This window comes from Mustelus asterias, chromosome 15, assembly GCF_964213995.1.
Source record: "Mustelus asterias chromosome 15, sMusAst1.hap1.1, whole genome shotgun sequence".
Classification (NCBI taxonomy): Eukaryota; Metazoa; Chordata; class Chondrichthyes; order Carcharhiniformes; family Triakidae; genus Mustelus; species Mustelus asterias.
Window position 1 is genome coordinate 76,831,899 of NC_135815.1, and position 7,355 is coordinate 76,839,253.

The following is a 7,355-nucleotide window of genomic DNA, read 5'->3' on the forward strand; positions in this document are numbered from 1 at the left end:
GGGGATATTGGGGGGGCGATTCTCCCAAAAAAGAGTGCCCAGCGGGCGGGAATAGGTGAGTTTTTCCCGCCCATTTTTTTGGGCGAGCTTAGTGGAATGAATTTGCGGCACTCTGCACTACAGAGTCCATTAGGGGATTTACGCCGGTGGGGAGGGTGTGAAGTCTAATCCCAACTGAGAGGCCAGCATCGGTTGACAAGCAGTTCCCCCACACCATTGCCGAACCTCCGGATGGCTCGACTCCCCCCCCCACCCCTGCCAGCTTTGGCCTCCCAATGCACCCCCTCCTCCCCCCCACACACACACAGATGGCCAGACCGGCCTCCGATTCCCCCCCCCCCCCCCCCCCCCCACCCCATCCCCAATGGCCAGCCTCCACCAGCAGCCCCCATTCCCCAATGAAGAGTTTCCCCCACCCCCAGTCTGTTCTGTCCTGTCTGGCCCTGCCCCCTCAGGCCCAGCTCCTTGGTACTGCCCAATGCCTGCTGGGTGTGATGGTCTCGCTGGTGGGACCAGAGGCTATTGAAGCCCTCCAGGAAGTCGGAGGATTGTCTATTGGGCAGTGCTAGCTGATTTACGTTCTAACAAATTGGATTGGGAAGATCCCGTTTTTCAACTGCTTAAATTTCCTGGCCCGCTCTGCTATTCGAGCAGTGCAGCGGGCAGGGAAAATCGTGCCCAGTAAGTGCTGGAAGAGAGTGGAAAATGGCAGGTCCAGATTAATGCTAGTAAAGACGCCGACACTCAGTGGATACATACTGACGGTACCCAGGGATCTCTATTAGTGAATCAGTCACCAGCACCCATTCCATTTGTCTGTGTGCTTACTTTTGTAGCTGATTACCACATTTTAGTGATCTCTTTGAAACACCACTGTTCCTAGCTTTTCGCCCTTTAAAAAACATCAGATCAATCTTCTTCTGATCCAAAATTCATGACCTCAGACTTGTCACAGTTCTATCTACTTATTACTGTGTGCAGTATTGGTCCCCTTATTTGCGGAAGGATATATTGGCCTTGGAGGGAGTGCAGAGAAGGTTCACCAGGTTGATACCAGAGATGAGGGGTGTTGATTATGAGGAGAGACTGAGCAGATTGGGTTTGTATTCGTTGGAATTTAGAAGGCTGAGGGGGGATCTTATAGAGAACTATAAGATAATGAAGGGGCTGGATAGGGTAGAGGTGGAGAGATTCTTTCCACTTAGAAAGGAAACTAGAACTAGAGGGCACAGCCTCAAAATAAAGGGGGGTCGGTTTAGGACAGAGTTGAGGAGGAACTTCTTCTCTCAGAGGGTGGTGAATCTCTGGAATTCTCTGCCCACTGAAGTGGTGGAGGCTACCTCGTTGAATATGTTTAAATCACGGATAGATGGATTCCTCATCGGTAAGGGAATTAGGGGTTATAGGGATCAGGCGGGTAAGTGGAACTGATCCACTTCAGATCAGCCATGATCTTATTGAATGGCGGGGCAGGCTCGAGGGGCTAGATGGCCTACTCCTGCTCCTATTTCTTATGTTCTTATGTTCATTTATTGGTATCTCTTTGTAATATACCGCCAATCTTTGTGTCATCAGCAAACTTGGATAAATGTTTCTGTGTTATGGTACCTAAGATATTGATCCATTTAGTGAATTGTTGAGGCCCCAGCACAGACCCTTGTGGGATCATTTCCTTCCCATCCAAGTACACACCCATTATCCCTATTCTCTACCTTCTACTGCTTACCCACTCTCCTAACCAGGTTGTTCATTTCCCTGCTATGCCATGAGGTTTAATTTTAGCTAACAGTCCCTAATCTGGAACCTTTCCAATGTTTTCTGGAAGTTCATATAAATTACATCCATTGGCAATTCCCCATCTGTGGCTTTAGGTGCTTCCTCAAAACATTAATTGAGGTTTATTAGACTTGACATACCCTTTACAAATCCATGTGGTCGCCCTTTAATCAGCTCAAAATGCTCATCTATTCTGTCCTTTTTTTAAAAAATGTACTTTTTCACGGGATGGGGCATCATTGGCTCGGCCAGCATTTACTGTCCATATCCAATAGTGAGCCGCCACCTTAAACTTCCACAATCTATGTGGTGTATTTGCACCCATAGTGCTGTTAGAAAGGAAGTTCCAGAATTATGACCCAGCGGCAGTGAAGAAACGATGATAGAGTTCCAAATCGGGATGGTGTGTGGTTTGGAGGGGTATTTGCAGGTGGTGGTGTTCCCATGAATCTGTTTCCCTTGTTCTTCCAGGTGGTAGAGGTCACAAGTTTGGAAAGTGCTGTCAAAGGAGTCTTGGTGAGTTGCTGCAGTGCATCTTGTAGATGATACACACTGCTGGCACAGTGTGTTGGTGGTGGATCAAGTGATTAAGGTGGTAGATGAGGTGCCAATCAAGCCGGCTGCTTTGTTATGGATTCTGTCTAGCTTCTTAAGTGTTGGAGGTACTCTCATCCAGGAAAGTGTATAGTATTCCATCACACTCCTATATTGTACCTTGTGGATGGTGGAGAGGCCTTGCGAAGTCATGAGGTGAGTTACTCACCAGAGAACTCCCAGCCTCTGACCTGCTCTTATATCCATGGTGTTATATGACTGGTCTGGTTCAGTTTCTGGTCAATGGTAACATACCTGTATTGAATACCTCACAGTGAGTTGAAGCGCCTCACCGTTCTCGCCCAGACATTACTGCACAAAGCTCATGGAGTTGGTGATGGAATGCAAGTCTGCATGCATCCAGAGTGGAATGCTGGATCTGGCTCTTCATGAGGATCACCAACCTTTCACAGGAGGAAACCAGGCAAGCATAACCTAGGAACATGGTGGCACTCATGTCCTGGATAGATCCTCCCATCGTCTGTGCCAGGGTGCCCATGACCTAATGAAGCTCTGCCAAATGTTCCTTCACCTTCACGTGTGGGCGGCACGGTAGCACAGTGGTTAGCACTGCTGCTTCACAGCTCCAGGGACCTGGGTTCAATTCCCGGCTTGGGTCACTGTCTGTGTGGAGTTTGCACATTCTCCTCGTGTCTGCGTGGGTTTCCTCCGGGTGCTCCGGTTTCCTCCCACAGTCCAAAGATGTGTGGGTTAGGTTGATTGGCCATGCTAAAATTGCCCCTTAGTGTCCTGAGATGCGTAGGTTAGAGGGATTAGTGGGTAAATATGTAGGGATATGGGGGTAGGGCCGGGGTGGGATTGTAGTCGGTGCAGACTCGATGGGCCAAATGGCCTCTTTCTGTACTGTAGGGTTTCTTTGATTCTTTGACCTCGTGCTGTAGCTCCAGCATCGACCCTTGCTGATCAGTAACCAGGCTTTTCAGCAGCCTGAGCTCTGCATCTCCCTGGCCTCCCGAAGTCCTCGGGAGTGTCATTGGTCTCAGCCTCAATCAGCTGCTTAGGTACATCTGTGCTCAGCTCACCAGGTTCCTAACCCCACTAGTTTATGCACTGGTGGAAGGTGCAAAGGAATGATGTGACAGGGCACCCTCCGAGGCCACCTCCTCTTCAACAGTTGACAGCTGTCCCCCAGTCATTGGGGCTAACTTCTTGTCTTTGAGTTGTGTGATAAAGAAGAGTAATTCATGGTTAATGCACATTCCATCACGTCCTTTAGACTATTAGTATGGAGCTCCATGTGACCCTAGAAACATAGAAACTAGAAGCAGGAGGAGGCCATTTGGCCCTTTGAGCCTGCTCCATCATTCATTTTGATCATGGCTGATCACCGAATTCAATATCCTGATTTCCCCCTTCCCCACATATCTCTTGATCCCTTAGAGCTATATCTAATTTCTTCTTGAAATCAGACAACTTTTTGGCCTCAACTACTTTCTGTGGTAGTAAATTCCACACATTCACCACCCTACGCGTGAAGAAATTTCTCATCACCTCAGTTCTAAAAGGTTTACCCCTTATCCTCAAACTATGACCCCTTGTTCTGGACTACCCCACCATTGGGAACATTCTTTCCGAATCTACCCTGTCAGAATTTTGTGAGATCCCCCCTCACTCTTCTAAACTCCAGTAAATATAATCCTAACCGACTTAGTCTCTCCTCATATGACAGACCTGCCATCCCAGGAATCAGCCTGGTAAACCCTCTATGCCCTTCATCAGAAAAGGACACCAAAACTGTACACAATACTTCAGGTGTGGCCTCATCAATGCCCTATGCAATTGCAGCAAAACATCCCTATCCCTATACTCAAATCCTCTCGCTATGAAGGCCGACATACCTGCATGCTTATTTTCAGCGACTGATGCATGAGGAAACCAAGGTCTTGCTGAGTATCCACCTTTCTCAATTTCCACCCATTCAAGTAATAATCTGTTTTCCTATTATTGCTACCGAAGTGGATAACCTCACATTTATCCACATTATACTGTATTTGCCATGCAAATGCCCACACACCCAGCCTGTCCAAATCACGCTGAAGCATCTCTGCATCCTCCTCACAGCTCACCCTCCCTCCCAACTTTGTATCATCTGCAAATTTGAAGGTAATACATTCAGTTCCCTCTTCCAAATTGTTAATATATAATGTGAACAGTTGGGGTCCTGGCACAGGTCCCTGCAGAACCCCACTAGTCACTGACTGCCAATCAAAAAGGCCCATTTATGCCAACTCTTTGCTTCCTATCTGCTAACCAGCTTTCTATCCATCTCAAGACATTACCTGCAATCCCATGTGCTTTAATTTTACACTATAATCTGTTATGTGAGACATAGAATCCCTACAGTGCAAAAAGAGGCCATTTGGCCCATCGAGCTTGCACCAACAACAATCCCACCCAGTCCCTATCCCCACCATTTACCCTGCTAATTTCCCTGGAGACTAAGGGTAATTTAGCACAGCCAATCAATCTAACCTGCACATTTTTGGAGTGTAGGAGGAAACCGGAGCACCTGGAGGAAACCCACGCAGACACAGGGAGAACATGTAAACTGCACACAGTGATCCGAGGCCAGAATTGAACCGGGTCTCTGGTGCTGTGAGGCAGCAGTACTACCCACTGTGCCCCCGTGCCAACCATTGCCTGCCTGTAGTTATCACCCTATACCACCACCACATTTGAGGATTAGTTAATTGAAACCATTCTTCAGGAATTTACAATACAGTTTCAGATCAGCATGTTGGAGTTCTATCTGCCAGGTGCTGCATTCAATGTAGTGATAAGTTCAAAGTGTTTAGAACATCCTAAGGTTACCCTTATTCTGACATGTCGACTATTCAATACCAATCATGTACTTTGTTAAAAATAGCTGAAATTGGAAGTGCATCAAACAGTCATTTGTTTGCAAGTTGTTCACTGTCCTGATATTGCTTTCTACACAACCCAATAAAATATACAGTAAAAGCAGAAAATGCTGGAAATACACAGCAGGCCAGGCAGCATAGGAACATAGGAGGAGGAGTAGGCCATTCAGCCCTTCAAGCCTGCTCTGCCATTTAGTAAGATCATGGCTGATCTGGTTGTGCTCTCAACTCCACTTTCCTGTCTATGCATCTCCATAACCCATAGACTTCCTGGTCTATTAAAAATCTGTCTAACTGCCTTGAATAAATTTAATGACCCGGCCTCCAGGGAAGAAAATCGACGTACTAATGATCCTCTAAGAAAAAAAATCCTCAACTCCATCTTAAAGAGCAACCTTTTACTCTTAAACTGTGTCGCCTGGTTCTAGTCCCTCTCACAAGGGGAAACATTAATATCCACCGTATTAATTCCTCAGAATCTTATATGTTTCAATAAGATCACCTCTCATTCTTCTAAACTCCAATAGGTGTAGGCCCAACCTGTTCACCTATCTTCATAGGATAAGCTCTTCCCAGGATCGAGTTGAGTGAACCTTCTGTGAACTGTTTTTAACACAATTATATCCTTTTTCAAATAAGCAGCCGCGATTGTGCACAAGTATTCCAGCTGTAATAAAATTTCCCTATTTTTATATTCCATTCCCCTTGCAATAAATACAAACATTCCATTTTCCTTCCTTACCACTTTCTGTACTTACATGCTAACGTTTTATGATTCATATGCCAGGATGCCCAGATCCCTCTGTACCATTGAGTTCTGCAATCTCTCTCCATTTACATAGTATACCGCTTTTCCATTCTTCCTGCCAAAGTGAGCAAGTTCACATTTCCCCGCGTGATACTCCCCCCCATCTGCCATTTTCTACCCACTCACTTATCTGTATCCCTTTATACTCTCTACCTCCTTTTGACAACTTCCTATCTATCTTTTGATTTGATTCATTATTGTCACATGTATTGAGATACAGTGACAAGTATTGTTTCTAGAGCGCTATACAGACAAAGCATACCGTTCATAGAGTACAGAGGGGAGAAGGAAAGGAGAGGATGCAGAATATGGTGTTACAGTCATAGCTAGAGTGTAGAGAAAGATCAACTTAATATATTCAATTTTCAAAAGTCTGATGGCAGCAAGGAAGAAACTGTTCTTGAGTCAGTTGCCATGATGTGGAGATGCCGGCATTGGACTGGGGTGGGCACAGTAAGAAGTCTCACAACACCAGGTTAAAGGCCAACAGGTTTATTTGGAATCACGTGTCTTTGTCTATGTATGCCGTGTTTATGAAACCTACCTCTCCACTCACCTGATGAAGGAGCAGCGCTCCGAAAGCTTGTGATTCCAAGTAAACCTGTTGAACTTTAACCTGGTGTTGTGAGACTTCTTACTGAGTCGGTTGGTATGCGATCTCATACTTATCTTGGTGTTCTGCAAAATTTAGCTACCAAACATTTGGTCCCTTCATCCAAGCAGCCTGGAGAGGGAGTGAAACAGAGTTAACATTTCAGGTCTCTGATTTTTTTTGCAGAACTCCTCATTGATTCTGATGAAAGGTCACAGACTTGAAACATTAACTCTGTTTCTCTTTCTCCACAGACCTGCAGAGTATTTCTCGCATTTTATTTTTATTTCAGATTTCCAGCAGTGGTAGCATGTTGTTTTCCAATAAAACATGTTTTTAAAATTCATTTTTATCATTAGTTCAATAAAAATTCTGGCGGGAGACTCTTCTGCATACTGGAAGATAGTTTTATGTATGTTTGATTAGCTTAGCCAAATACAATGTTGTACTCACGGTTTATGCGTTGCATGTTATATTTTTGTGTATTTGTACAACATTTTAAAATGTAGATGAGCTAACTGTTATAAGAAAACAATATACGATCCAACCATTTTTTGCCCCCAAAGAGATGATGAAGAGCAACACGAGACAATCACTCCTGGTCAGTTGGACAGAAAGACATGTATAAGAGCATGTACACTTTAGATGCAAATCTTACATGCAAATGGACATTTCTGAACCCGTTACTAGGTGGAAGGCAGTG